Below are 22,008 nucleotides of genomic sequence, written 5' to 3'. Positions count from 1 at the left end.
TATGTGATAATAAATCTTCATTTAGGAGCAGTAGGATACGCAGTGTAAAGTGTCAAGCTCTTAAACTGACAATGATTATTATATTTCATAACAAAACCAAAATTAAATATGACACATATCAAAATACCTATAAGTCAAATACACTTTGTCCTGCACAATGAAAATATTTTTGATGAACAGGCTTGCATATTAAAACAAAACCAAGCTACATACCTCAGTAAACTAACATGTCCAAAGAGATAACATGTCCATCCTTATAAGGACTAGAAAATCAGTAGATTTTATATAGAAGGGAAAGTAAAGAAAAGAAGTCACCATAAATAACTAATATATCAAAGTAATCGGTTTGAGTTTTCTGTTTTGCATCCATATTACAGCATTTAATTTGGAGTCAAATCTATTATTTGTGGTTACAAGTAGATTTTTAAATTGCTTTTTTCCTCAGACTAAGTACTACTATCCACAACATTGTTTGGTTCCTGTCAGGCTTCTCTCTCCTCTTTCCTTAGTTTCACTGAGTTTACAATTTAAACATCTTTAAAATTTCAAAGTTCATTTGAAACTGTTTCCATGGCATATTCAACCTATCTTTGATTTTAGAGAGATATTTTGGGCAATGCTACAGTTTCATGTGGCTTTACTATGGTTATTTCATACAATTTTTGGTTCCTCATATTATTAAATCCCTTTTAGTATAATCCCCTTAAAAAGAATTATTATGCAATCAGGTTATATGGAATTTTGTTGCTAGTGCAATGGTTATGATATCAGTTTGAGCAAAATCTGACAGTCCTGACATGATCTGAAACATATTCCAGTTTTCACACTACCCCAAATTGTGAAGGCGGCTCCTAAGATAGCATTGCCCATCCAGAGAAAATTAGAAGTTTCAGTTGGTGAGCCATATTTCAATTTTTAAGATATTAAAAACAACTTTTAAATTAAAGACTTATCCATGACACAACCTGTCATATGTAAAGGACCTAAATAAAGATGCCCAATAAAGATGGGGTAAAAGGTAAAGGCAGAAAGGCCTGAAGTCTGCACTTAGAAGCCAAAGCTTGCTCCACGTTTAGGGACTGTCTGGTTTCTGGTGACAATTTAACTCCCTTCCTTATAAGGAACCAATGCAGCAAAGAGTTTTAGAGCACAATCCTTCCCCATCACTGTCCCTTACTGTTTCAGCCTGATCCACATTCCATTCCATTCTATCACACAAAATATCTGAAGGTAATGGCCTGTATATAGGAGCCATTCATAGCTAGGAGATGTTTCTTCAAAAACAGGGATATTTTATGAAGACGAAATTATGGTTTCTTTTTGACTAGAGTGTAGTTTCCTAAATTATGTTAGCTGTAGCAGAGTACTTTAAAATACTGAACTGCTGTTTGTCCACTGCAGCTCAAGTGATACACCTCTGAGACTACACCTCCTCTCCCACAGGACTGCACATGTTTTCTGTGGAAATGTGCGATTAGAGAAATCAGTGGATGGGAAGGGGCTGCATGGTGTCCAGGCCTTGCCACTGCACAGACTCCGGGTGCAACATGCACCCAGCCCAGAGCTTCGGGCTCTTCCATAGCCTGTGCCTTGGCAACGTGCCATGGTCCCACAGGGTTGCTGAAAAAGTACAGAGATGCATGTTAAAACCAAAGTAAATCCTGGTTGTCCCTGCAGGTTTCAAGAACATTATCAAATATCAAGAGCTGGCACTTTCACCAGCTGGGTAAACTCAACCGTTTTCCAATGTTATTTGCAATGCAAATACATGTGGATTTCCATTCTTCTCATCCCAAAGCACTGAAAAAGGCACATGCAAATATTTAAATTCCAATGTTGAATTTTTCCCCTGTTCATTGAGTCCTGTACTTTTTACTCCAAGCTTGGGGAATTAAAATATTTCCAGTATCTATACAGCTACTCAAAACACCACCACACACAGGGCATATGAAACAAATTGCACAAGTGGAACATCATTGTAACTGCCACTGAATTGATTGCCCTTTTCATTTGTGAAGTGTACTTAAGAAAGAGGCAAAATATTGTGAGAAGAAAGCACACAAATGAGAGAATTGAATTAATTTTTTAAAAAGTCATGTTGGGGCAGATCGCTCATGTGAAAACTCCTGCAGTCTCTGCTGTGTAACCAGGGGATTTCCCAGCAGCCTATCCCAGCTGAAGGCAAGCACAGGGTTCTGAGGAGTTAAAGAACAAAATTGTTCCTTTCTGCTTTCATTTTGAGGATTTTCATAATCCTCATTAAAAAAGGTTCATATACAATACACCTCCCAGGATGTAAAAAAAAGCCTATTAAAGGAAAAGGAAAAAAAAGGAAAAAGAAAATGAAGATTCTGTGACCTGCTTAAAGCTGGGTAGTAGTTTTGTGGTGAAGAGCAGACTGCAGCTCAAAGTTCTCATCCAGGCTGACACATCTGAGCAGATGAGGGCATAGAATGGAAGTATTTGGGTCAGCTGGAGTAAAATCAACAGTACTGTGAGAACACAAGGGACATGAAAAAGATGAAGGTGAGTTTTTGACAGCAAGGGAAAGCAAGAAAATTACAGTGTGTCTCTGCAGGTAAAATGCAAGGTGTCCCTAGTACACAAGTGCATCTGAGGATGACAGGGTGTCTCAAAGGCTCTTTTTGGGGAGAGAAGTGAAATGTGACAACAGAAGTTTGGTGAGTAGGTGTCAGGCAGTAGTAGAGCCAGCATCATTATGGCGGTGAATATGAATGTCAGCACTGGGGAGTATAAGAGGGAAGATTATGAGGAGATGTGATCTACTCTGCAGGAGAAAAAATATTGGGCAAACAAAGAGAAGCAACAGAAGGCAAGCAGAATAGCAGGGGGGAAATTGGGACTGTGCAGTTAGGTGAGGGAAAAATGTTCTCCACAAAAAGCCTGCTGATGAAAATATACTAATACTAAAGAAATTAACTGAAAGACAAATTACAAATCAAAGGAAGAAGCAGCAAACAAAGGTATCCCTGTAGAGGAGAAAAGTAATGCTGGAATGAGAACAGATATAAAAGAACATAAATATGAATGAGAATATTATGAGCCTGCAGCAGTCTTCAGGAATTATTCCTTACAGTTTTTATGTAGCTAGGCAGGATTTTAAAACATGGATCTCAATCTGCATAGAAAATATCATATAATATTTGGGTCACAGACCATTTCCCTTTATCCCACTGCCTTTCATGTTTGCATTATCCAGTCACAGTATGAAATACAAAATTCATCCCCCACCACCAACCCACAGTCCCTACAAAGCACTATCTTTAACTATTATATATTGGGATTTTTGGGGCAAAGGTGTCTCCTTCCTAGAGCTATGTACCATTTGGGTGTGTATTTAAGGAAGACAATGAACCTGAGATATGCATTTCATGAATGTACCTTGGGTGAAAGGGATGACATCATCAAGAAATTTTAATTTTTTAAAATAATTATCAAAAGATAGTCACTATCTGTGATAATTGCCTGTGAAGAAACAAGTGGTTTCATTTGTACAGGCTATGTAATGACAGGCAGTTTCAGCAAATACAAGGCATCTGCCAGCACTCTTCAGGATCTTCCTGACAAATTGCTGGCCTGTAGAGCCGTAAAGAGCAGGCTTCCCCTGCCAGCATCACAGGTAACACAACAGCACAATCATGCCTCCCTCAATTCCCTCTCTTGCTGCTGAGAAACCACTGCCAAAAACAGAGCACCATTAAGGCCATATCTTCCATGTGAATTCACTGCCTGCTGTGTGTTTCCCCTTACCTGGCCCCATTGTGGTGGCTGCCCCACCCTGCAGCTGCCCAGGCTGGCACTGGGACCACCACATCAGGAACAGCATCAGCTGTTTACAACAGCAGCTTAGGAAACACCTGGTTAACAGCATGAGTTTCATAATTGAATAGTTTTTGCTGTTGGTTGGAAAGAAGATTTGTTTCATCTCACTTTGATTTTATCAGGGAGGGACTATTTTCATTGCTACTCTAGAAAGCAGGGCTCATTTCCCTATGTTTCAGAGCAGAGGACATTAAATTCCTGTGCAGCATGCAATATGTTAGGAAGATCAGGCAGTACCTTGAAATTGCCTATGGCACATAATGAATGGATCTGCTCCTTCAGTCCTCGGCAGGCTAGTGAATTCAATTACTCTATCTCAAAGAGCAGCAGCAGCAAGATACTGCTTCTGACTCGGTGTTTCCAGATGGATAATATTATCACTACAGTCCCATATTCCTGGGTCCTTACATGGGACTAAAGTGACATTTTAATCAACCATTTGAATGTTGCTTGTGAGAGACACAGATTTGCACTGTTAACTTTAGGTCGGGATTCACTAGTCCTACAGACAGATTTAAGAATGAAAAAGACAAAAGCTATCTGCAAAGCATTTTATGACTGCTTTTCAACTGTCCTTGGGCATGCCCTTCAGAAAGGGTTATGCATATATGTAATGCTAAATTGTGGTGCTACTTCAGCTGAAGGTACTAAACTGTGCCAGTGTTTCCACTAAGGTGAGGGTTAACCTGAGATATTCAGCCCATAAAAAGGCATTTTCTCTGCAAATCACCAGAAAATGTCAATGTTTTTATAATTTAGACTAATCAAAGGCAGAATCTCAAGGATCGGTAGAAACTGGAGACAAATTTTGCTGAGGAATAACATTTGTAAACATAAAAATCTTTGAAAAAACTGTATCAATGTATTTTGAGGAAAGCTGTTTTTTCCTATGAAAAGAACACATATATGATCCCTTAGGGTTCTTTATGTTCAATGGAGTGTGCTGAACTTGAGCAGAAGATAAATCAGTTGAATTTGAGATTAATTTCTGAAAATGCAAGGCCTACAGCCATTCACGTTTGTTTCAACAGTTGTAATGTAGAGAAAGTCCAGCTCCTTTGAGAGGTTTCAGCATAAATATCACAGAAAGGGTGATAAAGTGCTGAAATGGACTGCCTGGGGAGGTGGTGGAATCACCATCCCTGCATGTGTTTAAAAAAAGACTAGATATGGCACTTGATGCCATGATCTAGTTGAGGTGCTAGGGCATGGATTGGACTCGATGATCTTGAAGGTCTCTTCCAACCCAGACATTCTGTGAATTCTGTGAATTCTGCGAAATATGAAACTTTGTAATAAATTTTAAGGTGCTATTTGCCTTGCAGCATATCTTGGAGCCCTGTTTATTTGCTGGTACACCCAAGACAGACACAAGTAATGAAAGAGCCAATGTCCCCAAGAAAACTTGCACTGAAGAAAACATAATCACCTTTGCAAGTTGGAAAATACAAAATATTCTCTAAACTTTACTAGATTATAAGAAGAGGGAAGGCCGATTACTAAAACAAAACAAAACAACAAATCAAAATAGGAGGTATAGTCTTTTGCTTAGCTCAATGATGTATTTCACTTGGAGAATGACACAGTTTTAACCCTCTGAGAGGAAAGATAAGATATTCAGATAGTTCATTGTATAACAGAAACAACTGTAGGCCAAGGACGTGCAAGTGGGTGTGGCAGATATCTACAGAGTTGTATGAAATTCCTCTTGAGAGAATAGAATGTATTCCATTTTTTTTAATTCAATAATAAATTTAGGTGTTTTAATTATCCTCAAATTATTTGTATATACATGCATGTGTTTGTATACATGCTTCTCATACTTTTGAATACCAAGAAACAAGATCAGAGGATGAAAGCACCCATGGACTAGCAGAGCATATGTAGGAGAATGACAGGGAAGTCCATTTAATGGGATGGTGGGGAACAAATACTCAAGGTAAAGTTTTCACTCCTCTTGAAAACTTGAGCTTGAGTTAGTTTCAGACCACAGTACTTTTCAGCAGTGGCTGTTGGCATCCCAAAACTTTCTAAGTTTCTTGGTAGGTACACTATGAATTTAAAGAATATATGACCCAATAGGTAGGTTTTACCCTCTCCTTCAAAAACAGAAATCATAACGGACGTGCTATTCCTTTCAACAGTCATCTGCTGAGCCCACCATGCTGCAGGCAGACCTGTGTGAGTTAAGCAGAGATGTGGAAGCAGCCCCTTTATGATCCAGCAACGTGAAACATGACTCAGAGCCCAGTCCCCACTACACATGATCCACAACCGTGAGGCAGAAGTCTTCAAAGGCTGTGAATATTCTAAAAAATGAAATCAAGTTTTCTCCTCAGTCACCTGATCAGTCTAGATTTAAGAAAGTGCTGCAACAGGACTAAAGAAGTCACACAGAGCTGAGGACATGCCTGTTTGTCTGTGTCTTGTGTACCTGCCTTGACAGGGCACTGAACCTGAGCAGTTAGAAATTCTATGATTGTATATTTCCAAATAGCTCTCAGCCAGGCAGGTGGTTTTAGCCTGTCCATCAGCACCTATCCAGATAGTTATCCTCTGGGCTACAAGGCATGAAACCCAGGTGGTATAATAGGCCCTCCATGGTATGACATGGGTGTGATCAAGTGCACCTGAAATCCAGCTCTTGCCTAGGCTTGGCTAGTTTTCCTGCAGTAGCAGCCACCTTCTTTAGGCACCTAGCTAGGAAAGCTAGGCTTCCTCCCCCTCCTGTGGAGCACCCAGAAGGCTGCTCAAACTGCATGTGGTCACGGGTCTGAAAATGATGTGGAGAGCCTCACCTACATCCTCTTACCTTGTCCAACAGGTTAACAAAATTAATCAAGCTTAACAAAATTTCAGGTTTACATAAAGAATGAAAACACACTTATGACAGTCCTCAGTAAAATAACTGGAGGATGATTCATGTACCTCCATCTTTAGAAGAAAAGTAACAAACTGCTGACATTTCTGGAACTGTGCAAATCCAGCTCCAGACTGGTATCAGCCAGGCTCAATTCTCTAGCTCATGACAGCCACCTCGTCATACCTTTGTGTCCAGAGGCAGAGCAGATGCCCATGACATGGTATTAATTGTGCTGGCGTGTGAAGTCCTGGCAGGAGGATCAGGACATCTTCTGTATCAGCTGTAAGAGAGACTGGAGTCTGATCCAGAGGAAATACAAAACTGCCTAAAGTGTCAAAGCCCTGACTTAGAAAAATACAGAAACAAATGTCTAAGTGTAAGACTAGTACATGACATAAAGAAAATCCATGGGACTACACAAAGTATAATTCATACAAATGGGGACTACATGGCTTCACATATCTGGTAAGAGGACTGAACATTACAATACAATATTTTAAAATTGAGTGGTTTATCTCAAGTGAATTAGAATCTTGTTTAATTTTTTTATTTTATCAGAGCTGGACAAGTTAGATTTAGTCTCCCAGAAATGATTAGCAGTTTTAAAACTTAGCTGATCCTAATCCTCTTTCATAACTCTGCTCTGCCCTGTATATCATCCCCCGACCTCTGTGTCACAGCACTTTAAAAATGTGCAATGGCTGAATTCATTATGCTGCTGACTGAAGCATGAATGCGTATCAGCTACTCCTGTTGGCCTGCAATGCTCAGAAGTCCTCTCTGAAGGGTAAGTTACATCTCCCACAGAGATTGAGTGACTGAGACAAAAAATAAAACAGTAAAATAATAATGTAAACTTATTTTAGGCCTGGGGAGAATATCTACTTGTTAGATCAACATAGGAGATGCTGTAAGAAACATACCAGAATGAGCTGGAACAGCATTCAACCTCATGAGGAGGGAAAGAAATTGAAATGGAGCAAATGGACCCAAACCAAAAGAAGAGCAAAATCTCACTATTATGTCTGTGTTTTTTGTCAAATTTGATTTCCTTATTTTTTTACATATGGAAACACTTTTCTCTGAACCCCATGTTACAGGATGGATTTTCAGCTCCTCTGTGTAAAAAAAAAAGTGAAGTTGTCTGTGACATACATTCTAGCATTTGAAAAGCCATTAAAAATTATAAGACTGATGATGCAAGGCTATTAGAGACCGAGGCAGTTATGACAGAGCTTGGTTTCATGTGAAACCTCCCATCGCACCAAATCAAGTCAACCTAGAGCTCTTTGCTGCCTCATCATACATTATCAATAAGGGAGAGGTAAAGAGGACAGAATCCATGAAAGCAGAGAAACCAAAAACAGTTCTAGAAAAAAGAAGCATTTCCTGCAATCTGTGTACAAATCAGCTTCCAGTACTGTTTAAACATTTCACTTTCAGACCCATCTGTCTCTGAATTCCAGTAGGCAAACTGAAGGTGCAGCACACTTTAAGGACCTCAGAAGTGGGGAAAGGAGAGAGAAGAGCAAGGAAAGCAATTAACAGGAAATGTTCAGCTACCTCTGAAGTGGAAGAGCATGCTATCCTCAGGCCTGCTACTAGCAACCTTTGAGGTTGCCCGCACAGGCAAGAATAGAAAGCTGCAAGCGGGTTCTGCCCAGAGTGAAAGCTGGCAGATGATCATAACCAAAAGAGGTAATAGGAGAGGGGAAAGTCCCCCCAGCCCCAGAACAAAGGAATTGTTTTACAACAGAAGTGCTATGGAAATACCAGAATGAGTTGATGAAGAGTTTCACAAGTTTCCTTGTGAAACCCTGCAGTTCCTCAGGTAGATGCTGCTAAATCCACTTCTGTCCTTCATAAACTAAATTACAAACACAAACATTAACCAGAGAGATGATTAATTTTCTTCTTCCAAACATTAACCTCTGAAATTTTAACTGTATCTTAAATATAGGTGAAAAGATCACACAAGTTAATGATAAGTGTGGTCCAGCACAGCAGACACCTGACCACCACACAGCTGTTTGCTCATTTCCCAGAATGGGATGACAGGGAGAATTGGAAAAAAGGTAAAACTTGAAGGTTTAGATAATGGCAGTATAACAGCACAGAAAAGGAAGGGAAAATAATAACAAGAATAATAAAAAATATACAAAACAAGCGATGCACAATGAAATTGGTCACCACCCGATGACTGATGCCAGTCCCAGGTAGTGGGCTTCCACTCACAGCCAACTCCCACCAGTTTTTTTGTTCAGTATGATGTTGTACAGTATGGAATATACCTTTGGGCATTTGGGGTGAGCTGTCATGTCTATGTCCTCCCACACCTTCTAATAGCCTCCCACCTCCTTGCTGACAAACCAAAATGAGAAGACTTAGGGAAAGTGCTGCTCAGCAACAACTAAAATATCAGTGTGTCACCAGCATTATTCTCATCCTAAATGCAAAACACCACTGTACCATCTACTAGGAAGAATATTAATACTATTCCAGCTGAAACCAGGATAATATCCTCTCCTTACTCTATAAACCATATATGTCATGCCCAACCCCCCCTTTCCAATACATTCCAATTAATCTAACTAATCTAACTAATTGTCATCACCTTTCCTGTCTTTTGATATACACACACAGGTATAGTTTCCTTAGTCTGTGGGTAGTCTCATGAATTCATTTAGTCCATGAGTTTGGGCTCCATCTGTGACAGCAGTCCTTCAGACCAGGAAAGATGATATGTGATGTTGGACGCTGAAGCCAGTTCTGGTTCTGTCACTGCTGATGTTGTCTGGTTCTGTCATCACTGAACTTCCATTGGTTTCATCAGAATTCATTTTTCATTGATCCAGATAATTCTTACTGTAATAATGTCAATATGGCATATAGCAATCATAGTGGAGATGACATACAGTATTATGCAACAATTAACAACTTACAATTCAAATCATTGTCCAGTCTTAGCCAAAATCAAATCCCCTTGAGGTACTCATTGGAGTTCCCCATCCTCCTGCATTACCCACCAGGTCCTTGACCGAAAGAAATCCTATGGATGGATTTGCCACTGCCTGAGGCAGGAATAACACAGAGTGACTTCCCCAGCATATTTTTAATGTGCTATACAGGAATTTTATCCCCTTCTATAGTAAACGAATGTTTTGATCAAGCAGGGCCAGTCCAGTTGGCAGATCACCTAGTGTTGACTAACCAGGAGGCTTTTGCTGAATGTGCATTCCAATGTTTGAAGGCCACAGCAGTCATTGCCCTCAGCGTAGTGTTAACAGTCTGTTTTATCGTTTGATAAAACCATCCACCTTGCTTGGGTGGATGCCATTCGGCCCCACAGACCAGTGTGTGTCTAAGTGGCATAGCAGGTGACTGACTGTGTGCCCCCTTCGATTATGGGGGCTTCATTCTGCTCTCCATCCCTGTCTTCCAGCTCAGAGAGCTGGGTACCCCAAAAACAACTGCTCTTACTGTTAAAAACTGAGGCAAAGAAGGCATTATGTGCCTCAGCCTTTTTCCTCTTTATCACAGTTTTTAACCCTCACATCCAATAAAGGATGAGATTTTCCTTAGCCCTCCTTTAGTTGCTGATGTATTTGTAGAAACAGTTTTTATCGTCTTTTATGTCAGTAGACAGATTAAGTTCTTGTTCAGTTCTTCTAATTTGCTCCCTGAACAACCCCATCACATTCTTGTAGGCCTTCTGATTTACTTGCCCCTTCTTCCAAAGGTCATGAACTCTCCTTTTTTTCCCAAGTTCCATCCAAAACTCCTTGTTCAGCCAGGCTGGTCTTCATCCCTGCCAACTTGTTTTATGGCATAAGGGATGGCCTGCTCAATGCAGCCCAGGTGCTCTGCTTTCATTGCTGTAATCAACCCCACAGGGTATTTGCCAACATCCATGAGTCAGGAGAGATAAAACTGTCTGCTTTTCTCAGTCAGAAATGTCTAAAGCCAGCTGGACAGCCTTCCCTTAAGCAAATTGGCTCTATTCACCTTCTGAAGCAGTTCCTGGGACTTGTCATGTAGGACTCCATATAGCAGTTTTCCACTCCTGATGATTCCCTACAACAGGACCGATCAGTGAACAAGGCACATTGCTTCTCATTTTCTGGTAATTTGTTACACATTTTGACATCTTCAGCACGTGTCACCTCCTCCTCTAGTGATACTTCAAAATCCTCGTGCCTTCTCACTTCCAAGATTTCTGGGCAACTGAGGTTTCCTAGTTGAGCCTGCTATGCGATCTCTGTCCTTTGAACATCTAGCCCAGCACTGGCAGTCAGGATGTCAAGAGGAGCTGCCCTTCAGTACCAATCATTTCCAATTCAACTCAAACTATTTAATATCTCTTTTTCAGTTTGAGTATAACAGACTTCATGTCCTGTGTAACCCAAAATCTAGGGTTTAACTTCAAGTCTCCCCTGGTGCTTTCTGACAGAGGCTGCCAGTAGGACTATTCTCCCTGGCTGTGGGGCACATATCCTACCTCTTGGCTTCACCAACTGACCCAAGGGCTACTGCAGGAACTCCTTTGGATTTGTTCAAAACCTTGTTGTTGTTCAGGGTCCCACTTGAAATTTGTAATTGTTCTTTTTTTGGGTCACTGGATAAAGTGGGCTTACAATCAGGCTGAAATTTAGAGTATGCCTAAGAGAGCTTGTGCTTCCTCTTTGCCAGTTGGTGAAGATGTTATTTTGTTGATCACATCCAGTGATCCAGTGGGATCTCATGAAGTTCACCTTGATGTTGGATGCTAACAACTTTATTCATAAAAAATGGATGTCCTGTACAGGTCCCTTGACCCTAGTTCACTTTATGGCAAAATCAGCTTTCAGAAAGATTTGGACAATTTTCTTCCCTTTTCTAAAATTTTCTGTTGCTGCATTGCTCCATACAGTGATATCATCAACATATTGCAGGTGTTCCAGAGTTTCACTGCTTTCCAGTGCCGTCTGGATCAGTGCATGCCAGATGGCGGCGTTGTGTTTCCACCCCTGGGGTAGTTGATTCCAGGTGTACTGGACATCCCTCAGGTTTGGTCAACTGTCCTGCCTGTGTCCTCCTTAGCTTCTGATGTCCTCCAGCCTCCTCACTGGTGGTGCATCATGAGAAGTTGAAAAGTCCGTGACTTAGGGTATGTGCTGCTCGGAAAAAACTAAAACATCAGTGTGTTAGCAACATTATTCTTGTCCTAAATCCAAAACACGGCACTGTACTGGTTATTAGGAGGAACATTAACTCTATCTTGGCTGAAATCAGGACAATGATCATGTTAGGTAAGCTGTGTGTTTTCTTCCAAACTACTGACCTTGGTGGCTGTTCCCTTCCACTTTGAGGGAAATGCTTTTATGAGAAAGTGTTAGGGTAGAGGGAAGGAAAAAAAATAAACAGCTTTGCTTTATGGACAATTCTTAAAGTAGCAGAGTTCCATTAGCACATCCGAAAGAGGAATCTGAAAAAAACTAGAGCAAAAACATCAGACAGGAGGTGTTCAGAGGCATCAGATGGATACCTCAGGAAAATACACACTTTAATCTTTGTAGTGCCTCCAGAAAAAAATCTAGCAGCTGTTTGTTGATACAGAGCTAATATTTTCCAGACTCACAACAGCATTTGTACCAATCCTTACTTCTGTGAGTAACTTCATGTGACTAAATAGACAAAAGCATTTACTGAAGTGGACATATATGCATCATCCTCACTGCCCTCTATGCTTTAACCAAGTTTTGCTATTAGAATAGGATTTATTTTTACAGCCTAACTCAGAAACATAAAGAAGTACAAACATGTCATCAGTATGCCTCAGGCTTCCTTACAGAATTGAAAGGAACAGTCATCTCAGCAAAACTCTCTTTTTCTTCTTCTACTGATTTTTTTATTTTAAGAAGCAGCAAAAAGCAAAGCAATTTCTCATTCAAAGCATGGTGCCCCTGCCTCAGTTTTCAGATGATATTTTAAGCTGGGCCACTGTTTCTTGTGTTTTAGTACATCTCAATGAATCTTCATAGCACTAACACAGAAATGGGAGCTTCATGTCAGGTCTGATGTTACATCAAGTATACAGAAAAATGAAGAACAACTATTTTGTGTCCAGATGACTTCAGATGTTAGGAAAACATAGTTCTTATCTCAGTGTCTTTGCAGCCTGGATCTCTCTCTAATGTGAATGAAAATGAAAGATGGCACAATTAGGCAGGATTTAATAGAGAAAGCTTTTGTGGTTCAGACACAGATAGCACAGAGGGGGTAGTGGTAATTAGAAATTTGCAGCAGAGTAGAAGAGGATTTTTTGTTACTACAAGTTGTCTGTACATGTCACCAGAATCCTCAAGAATTTATAAATATTCAAAATTTTAAATTAAAGGTATTCTTTTTAAATTTCTCCTTATTTTGTCCTTTTGTCTTTTCCCTTCTTTCTTTCTTTCTTCTTTCTTTTCTTTCTTTCTTTTTTTTCTTTCTTTCTTTCTTTTTCTTTCTTTCTTTCTTTCTTTCTTTCTTTCTTCCCCCTTTTCTTTCTTTCATTTTTATTTTCTTTTTTTCTTCTTTCTTTTTCTTTTCTTTCTTTTTTTTTTTCTTTCTTTCTTTTTTCTTTCTTTCTTTCTTTTTCTTTTTCTTTTTCTTTTTCTTTTTCTTTTTCTTTTTCTTTTTTTCTTTCTCTCTCTCTCTCTCTTTCGTTCTCTCTCCCTTTTGCTCTCTTTTGCTCTCCCTTTCTCTCTCTTTTAAAGATAACCACGGTTTACTTTTACTAGTAAAAGCTTAGTGAACAAAAGCAGTGTCAAAAAGTGAGTGAGACTAACCTAATTCTTAAGGTCATAGCTGTATTTAAAAATCTGGAAGAATTGTAGCACATGTTCTTTCAGCATTTTCTGTACAAACCTTCTATAAATATGATACTTAGTATGTATTTTGAAATATTTTCTCATGTACATATTAAAAGGACATAGTCTACTTGAAATTAAAATTATTAATTTGGATATTAAAAATTAAGAGAAAAACTATGATAATGAAATTGCTCACTACAATTTATTCTGTAATGTAATTTGAAAAAGGCTAGTGAATATATGGCCATTCAGCTGACATCTACATCAGCACAAACTGTGACAGACAAAGATGGACTACCTTCATACCACAGAACAATATGGATAATGCAATAGCAGGAATTTTAACTGCTCAATAAGTTGAATGAAGTATGACAATGAGACTTTATGACAGAAACAATCATCACTTGAATAAAGAATTGCAAAAAGCAGGAAGAATGCTGAAAATAACAGATTACAGCAGCAAAATGGGACAGACATCACATGCTGTGGGGCAAAAAATAAATAGAAAAAATGCTGGACAAGATCTGTGGATGTCTTTTGTATATATTCTGCTCTTCAGAATGTGAGAACATGTGTATAAACACTGAGGCCTGATAGAAAATTGCAACTTGTCAACAACTGCTGACAGCTCTGCACAAGAACATAAAAAGCAGCAATATTTTGTCCCTGTTAATGAGATTATGAAGGATTAGGCCAAGAAAAGAAAACACCACTTGCTGGAAAAATATTGTGTAATTTTTTTTTTACATGTGGGACATCCTAACTACAGGTCTTTTTAAGAACTTGCTAAGCTAAATCTACCCTCACAACTTAAGAAATATACTACAAACACTGACAAAATAATTCTGCTTCAAGGCAAAACTTGCTTTGTTGACTCAAGGTGAATGTCTGTCAGGGGTTCACTGAATTCAACAGGGTTGCATAAATCACTAACGACAAAAGATAGTGAATCTGTCTTGGGAATAGGGTTTAAAAAATAATTTTATTTTGATCTTTCAATGTTAGTTGATTGACCTTGGTTTGAAAATGTGTTTTTCTGTCCCAGGGAATACATCCAAGAAGCAAGCGCCCAAGAATGCCACGGCTGTCAGGTACCTGTTCTCACCAGGCATAGAGCAAGTGAGCAGAAGAACCCTGACCTGAACATCTTCTTGGTTGTCTTTTCCTGGCAGCAGGTAATGTCCATTGGCTTTACCCCACAAGTGTGCTATCCCTGACTTTACATTGAGCCCTGGTTTTCCTGCAGGACTACAGATGAGATTAAGTAAGTGGCCCACACAGCTATCACATACTGCTTAACTTCTGTGTGCAATTAAAAGAAACCGCACAATCCAACCGAAAGACTTTATGTAAATATACATGCAGAGGTTACCTTCATGTAGACTTGAAACAGAAGGTATGAAGTCAATATTGCACAAAAATCATATTCAATGTGACTAAGTTGCTACCCCAAACAGCTGCAGAATGCAGGACAGGCTCTACTGGCACCTTTCTCTGGAGAACCAAGACCAATCCCACTTGAGCAACTAGAAGTGCTCACTGCCTCTTAGCTGAGGCAGTGGGCAGTGACATACTTAACACAGTTAAGAACAATAAGAGGGGCAATATTAAATCCTGAGATCTTTCTTTAAGTTCTTTATAAGCCTTGCCTGAGATCACAAGTGAACATAAATTAGACCTTTACTAGAGAATGACAGACTGAATGATATAATCACAATATCTAAATAAAACCAGCATATCTTTAATTATTTCATGGTCTGCACCTCTCTGAATGGCTAAATTTTATCATGAATAGTAGTTTGGACTGTGTTTTCAGAACAGAAGATTAGGTTTCCTGTGTTATCACTGACTGGCAAGACACTTAATTCTTTTTGGAAATAAGGAACATGAGACAAAAGAGGAAGACAAATACCTGTTAAACTAAAAGATAACCCAACATATCATACCTAGTCCTCATTTCTTCCCAGTAATTCATAACACCTAATTTCTCTCTACAGCCTCACATAGGCAACAGCTGACCTAGAAATCTTTTGATCAGAAGTATGATCAAGCTTGTTTAAGAATGGATTGTCTTTAACTCTGTCTTTTCTTTGCCTGATCCAAACTGCTGAGAGTTCTCTTCTGCCAGGACCAAGAAGTCCCTTTCTCTACTTAACCAATCACTCCAATGGCCCTTAACCACAATCTTAATCTCTGTGAACGCAGATCCTCGGGCAAGAATGACTACACTTATCTCAGCTGCCACCCAGTCCTGCAGATAAAAGGAAATCCTTAATCACCATACATTTTAACTGTAAAGATCTTTATCTGTCTACAGCTGGGCTTCTGGCTCTGCTAAGAAATGTTTCAACCTTGATGATTTGGGACAGTTCAGCAACTAATCCAAACTTAGGCTTTACCAGGATTCTCAAGCTAATTTATCTTGCTTCCAAGCTTCACCTAGCAACTGTGTTCTCAGCATGCACAAGAAAGAGCTCTACACAAAAAATGGTCCCATTTCTCTTCACTATCCGAATGGCTACAGTTCTCACCTATGGCAGGCAGGATTCCATTAATTTGTAACCTTCTTGACGAGGCTTGCCTTGCTGCTAAGCAGTAAGGCACTCACTCTGGAATGAGTACTTCACATTTCTTTGTGGAATTGTTGCCAAATTTGTATGGAAAAATTACAGAAGAGGTAGAGAAAGTTGAAATATTAGTGTGATACGGAAAGCTTAATAATATAAAAGAGCTGCTACGTGGAATCTTTTTCACTGAAAACTGGTTCTTGCTAAATAGGGAGTAGGACAGAAACAAGAACTCACCATTATTGACTTTTTTGAAAAGAAAACATGGCTCCTTTGCCATTGCTTAATATTTTTGACAGAGAATTGTCATACTTCAGGAACATGCTTGTGGTTGTGAATATTGAATAAATGGAACAGGTCCCTTGCATGCCAGCTGAGTTGCGCAAGTGCCAGCTTTTGCTCTCCAAGACTCACCCCTCTTTTCAGACTTGCTCGCATAGGTGAACAGTGTCTTCCCTGTTGGAAGCCTGCCTTTGCAGACCCCATTCCTGAGCACCTAAGGCTATATCAGTATCTTTCAGACACATGGATGCGTGTTATCAGTAGCTCTGCCAGCACAGTACCGTTGAGGAATATCTTGCAGAGACACGACAAGGGCTGTGTACACACAGGATCAGTTAACTTTGCACAGCACCGCACAAATCCTGTGATACAGTTTATAGACCCCAGGCAGCAAGGCTGTGCCACTTAGCAGGTCAGGAAACTGCTGCACTGTGTTTCATTGCACCCAGGTAGACATGTCCTAACTTGCTTATTATGTTTCATAATAAGCCAAAGAGCACACTTGTACTCTGTAAATTCCATTAAGTGCTGGGCAGGAAGGTGCTGTTGTTGACATGCAGCAACAGATAAAACTGAGATGTCTGGAAGGATTATGACCCTCCCCTGAGCACCCATCATACCTCATTCCTTACAGGGGCAATGGAGGGGACATACTTTTACATGCAGTGCCACAATTCTTCGTTTTTACATGGACACTGTAACTGTGGTATTTAATGGGAACTGAAATTCTAAATTTACGAAATTTTTAACTGCTTGTTTGCACACTTAAGTGTCCACATCTAGTAAGGGGGCATTAGCCTCTGGGATGGGTAATTATGTTAGTTGTCTCCTGTAGCTGGCTGACACATGAAACAGTGTTTCCCTTTATCAGTGTCTACCTTGTCCTGATGGGTCCAGTCCTTAGATACAGCCCGAGCTAATGAATGACTTTTCAAAGCTTAGCTCAGATACCACGAGTTAGGGGGAAGGCTAAAAAGCAGAATAGGGTAAAACCTCAAAGGTTTGATACCCCATAGGGTTTATCTGGAAGGAACTTAGACATTCATTTTTTTAATTACTATGTTGTTGGTGTGCTTACAGATGATAAGGCAGTAAACACCGCAAAGAACCTTACACAATTCCAATGGGATTCAGATTGCAACTGGTAAAGCAAATAATTCATAATCACACTGAACTTGTCAGTACTGTCTGTACTGATGTTATTTTCCATGTACAAGGTAGTGGAAAAAGTCAGATTATGACTATTTGAAGTGAGCTGACCATCTCACATTATATCTTCTGTGATAGCCTCTGTGTCTAGACTAACACTTGCAAATGCAAACATGAAGTTATATATGCAGAACACATTTCAGCTGTGCAACCACTTGTGGGAGGAAGGCAGCACAAATTTCAGCAGCTCTCTTTAACAGCTGTAGTGACAATTACATAGTAAGTTTGGAAAATTTGCCTTTGAAAGCATCCTGGACTGAGAACCACTCTGTGAACTAATTCTAAAGCAATTATACATGACAGTTAATAATTTTTCTTTGTATGCCTTTGCTATTTGCTTTATTAATTAAAAACACTTCAAATTTCTTTGGGGAGAAAATAAATTACATTTTCAACAATGATGAAAGTCCACACAACTGTTTTCAGAAAACTGTTACTGAACATTTACATCAGAAAACAAGTTCTTAATTAGCCCCTATATACCTCCACACTTATAAATTATTTCTGTAATATTGTTAATTCAGAATCCTAAAATAGGCAGTCAGCTTTAACTCAGAATATTTTGATCCTTACCATGACTTTAACACTTCGAATCATAAATACTTTCCAAGGTGAGTGCAGGACCATGTTATATGGTTTTGCAGTTGTTTAAATGTCCTATGTGAATGTCATTTCAGCAGATTACCCCTCTCTACTGTTACTGCACTCTCATAGTACATAAACATCTGCAATAAAGTCTACCCTATAGCATACAGTACTACAAAAGACTGGAGAACAACTTATGCAGCTAGTATACTTTGAAATGCATTTAATATCATCTGTACTCTCATTAAACCTGAACAAAATGTCATAATAGCATGGGAATAGTATGGAAACAGCTCGATAGTCTTGGCTCTGAGCTCATAAAATGCAGTCCTGTAAAAAGAACTCTTCTGACATGTTCTGACATGATGTTAACACAATTACAAGCATCACAATATATAGAGATAGGAAAGTGGCAAGTTGAAAAAATTTTACTTTTTCCCTGGAGGAGTCAGACTGGTTTTTCTCTTCCTGGCTTTGCTAAAATTGTCTTTGGAAATTGCCGTGAGACAAAACCTTCTTTGATTTATTCACAAAGGAAATAAGCATCCAGAAAAGCCTTCCTAGCCAAAAGAATAAGTCATTCTATTTCTTGTTTCAAGCATGTCCAACTGCGGATCTTGGAGATGCTTAAGAATGACAAAGTAGAGAATAAACACGTTTAGTGCATTCTCCTGCCCTGTCCACAAACACTGCCTCTGTGTTGTGGCAAGCCCTTCTTACTTTTACAACTGCCTTGTATGCCTGTGTGAAGCTAAAGTGCAGCCCTGGCACACATCTGCCAGTTCCTATTACAGTCATTTTCCTCTCCGACAAAGGAAGATCTGTGGCACGCGTCCCTGTGGCAGCCCTGTGATGCACAGATGTCCCACTGGCAGAAAGCAGCTGCGTCACTACTGAGCATCTGATCTGATGAGTCTGCTCAGTTTTCTGCATGAATAAAATCAAACATGGCAGATTAAAGTCCCTTAGTTGCTATTTCTTTCATATTGGAGGCTAAATATTGCAGTGCTGACAAACACTTGTTCCTTTCCTCAAAAAGACCAGATTTAAGGGCCAAGCTATCTTTATTCTCATCTATGTAAAAGTTTCTGTCAGCAGTGAGGATAAGATGTGACATAATGAAAAGTATTATGATAAGTCTCTACTTCAGCATTATAAGAAGACCTTGCTAAATGCTGTTACATAGTAGTGCTCTTACAGACTTTATTTTATTGTGTTCCTCAACTTTTAGTTGTATTGGAACCACGTTGCTACTGCATAGCAACTAAGAGATTTTTATGACCACCATGCAGATAAACAGGGACAATGATTATTTGTACCGGCAAATGCTGTTTGAAACACCACCCCTTTACCATATTATTATATAAGTGTCTGCAGACATCCCTCTTCTCATCTTTCACATAGGTGGTCTTCATCCTCTTCCTCCCAACACATACCCTTCTCCAAAACTTGTTCTGGTGTAATATTCTGCAGTCAAGACCCTTGAAAATCCCAGACCACAGCACAATGAACTGATTTACAACTATCTGTAAGCAGTGCTTGATGAAATGTTTAGATTTAGTTTGGACAGCAAGTTTCATGAATTATTAAGCTGAGGAGGTATTCAAACAGTTAAATTTACTCAGGTCAAATTTGGTAAATAAATTTAGTCAAAATATTTAAAAAATCAAATATATTTTTATGCTTTCTTATGCATTCAAAACAAACAAAAAACCACAAAGTTTAAAAGCAAAAAAACCCTAAAAACTCACTGAATTAAGGTTGTTCAATTGACTACAATAACTGGATCAAAATACTCCTTATTTGTACTTTTCTATTGATTATAAATGCAAGTCTAGTGAGCAATAGTCAGCCTCTATAAGAAACAGAAATAGTTGTACTCTGTACCTGACAATACAAGATCAAATATGATGTATTTCTATGTTAAGGTCTAGTTTCACTTCCTTAAGTTTTGCATGCTTTTCAGGGTAGACTTCTAAAAATTCTTAGAAGGTGGTTTTTATTTTCTTATGGCTTTGTGATCTACTTGACTTCCCTAGAGAGGCTGGACAAAATAAGTTTGGAATTACCACCTTAAAATCTGCAAAGGTTTTAACAATTTTCTTTTAAATGTGAATGATCATAAAACCTTCACGACACAATATACAATTTACAGAATACCTTTCTGTAGATTAAGAATTTACCTGCTTTGTGATTATGAAATGGAATGAATCCTCATGGCTTGCAAATGGCAGGACGTTTCCACTTCCGATGCACAGTCACACTTCTCAGCAATCAGACACAATAACAAATAGCATATTTTCATCACTCTGTCAAGCATTCCACAAGGGAAGTGAAGCTTGATATTCCTATTTTAAACAGAAAGAAACTGAAAAAAACCCAACAGGGAAACAGAGTTGCCCAGAAATCATCACCCTGGAGGGTGGACCCCAGAGAAGCAGTCCCTATCTGAACACTTCATGGCACATGTGTGTCCCAGAACTCTGGGTTCTTCACTAAGTTCCTCCCACACTGAGGGATCTCAGTAATGTGTAATGCTCACATGATGCTCCGAGCATTGCAAGAACTTCCTTGGATTTACCTGCATGACAGCAATACACTTAGGTTCCTAGAGTGCAGCACTCAGTTTATTTTTAGACAGCACAGAAAGGGTATGTGTATGTTAATAAGTTTTGAAAAGCACTTTTTGATTATTGTTTCTTTTTAAATAGGTCATGTTCAGGATGACTTCAAAGAAAATTTATTAGACCCAAAGGCCAAATACCTCATCAATTCAATGAAGACATGTTTCTGGCAATCTATCACACCCAGATTAGAGTTCCCAACAAGAGTGATCTATTCTACCCATCTCTGTGCTCAGTGTATGCACGTGTCACCTGGTGCAGACTTCACTGCGCAGCACTATAAATCAAAGAAGACAGTGGATGTTCTAGGACAGGAAGGGTTGTTTTGAGTGAACACCTCTTCCTGACTGAAGGGAGGTGAGCAATCAGAACTTTGTCAAGAAGAACAATTTTACTCATTCAAATAAATGCACCCTCCAGGCTATTGTGACTTCTGCCAGGAACTGATTCATCCATGGATAGGCTTTTGAATCCGGGTAATGAAATTGCAATGAAAAGAGAGAAGCCTCAGTGCTTTTCACAAAAAGAGAGGGCTTTTTTCCAGGTTTGTCCTTCTCCCATTCTTTTTTTGCAAAAGAGCATTAAGCCATAGAACAGCTATTGAACTTCTTAAGAGCATGGGACAGATGTCTCCAGACAGGATTTTTTTTTCTTCTTTTAATCATAAGCATATTTTTTAAATTAAGTACATTCCTGAAATAGGCATAGTGTTGCAAGTAAAAGCAAAAAAAAGGAGAAACCCTGCTCCCAAATTTGATAGTACTGAAAATAATTTTTAAAATTCGAATAATTTATTTGTGTCTAACCATGCACCTGTAAATTAGAACCTGTAAATCTTACAAAAATTATTTCTGGAGTCTGCCCATCATTTACTACTATGAAGAAAGCATGTACACAAAGATATGCTTTGTCCAAAATAAGTGAGTACACATTATCAAATAAAGAAAGGTAATCCTTTCACATCTAGAAGCAAACCAAATGGCTGATAACTACTTTAAAAATTTTTGTTCTGCCTAAAAAAATCTTGTGTTAATCCTGATGGAAAAATCTTGTTATCCTCAGTGCCCAGGAAACAGGAACAACATAATAAAACCTGTAAAGGGAATGCAATATGCAGGCATTTCGTCATCATGAGGGCAATGATTCATTTGAAACACAAATTAATTTTTGACTCATGGAAAACCAATATGCTTTGCTTTTAA

General features: G+C 39.0%; 1 long non-coding RNA gene across 1 annotated transcript in view; it reads right to left on the bottom strand.

The window, feature by feature from the left end:
- LOC109144090 overlaps positions 1 to 20,617 on the bottom strand; it is a 70,579-nt gene extending 49,962 nt beyond the window's left edge. Inside the window, exon 1 of the long non-coding RNA XR_002044596.2 lies at positions 20,366 to 20,617. This is a non-coding gene — a long non-coding RNA (uncharacterized LOC109144090). The remainder of the gene's footprint in view (positions 1 to 20,365) is intronic.
- Between the last annotated feature and the right edge of the window lie 1,391 nt (positions 20,618 to 22,008).

Source organism: Corvus cornix, chromosome Z, assembly GCF_000738735.6.
Source record: "Corvus cornix cornix isolate S_Up_H32 chromosome Z, ASM73873v5, whole genome shotgun sequence".
Lineage (NCBI taxonomy): Eukaryota > Metazoa > Chordata > Aves > Passeriformes > Corvidae > Corvus > Corvus cornix.
Note: the sequence above shows the minus strand (reverse complement) of the source record. Positions and strands in the feature narration are given on the sequence as shown.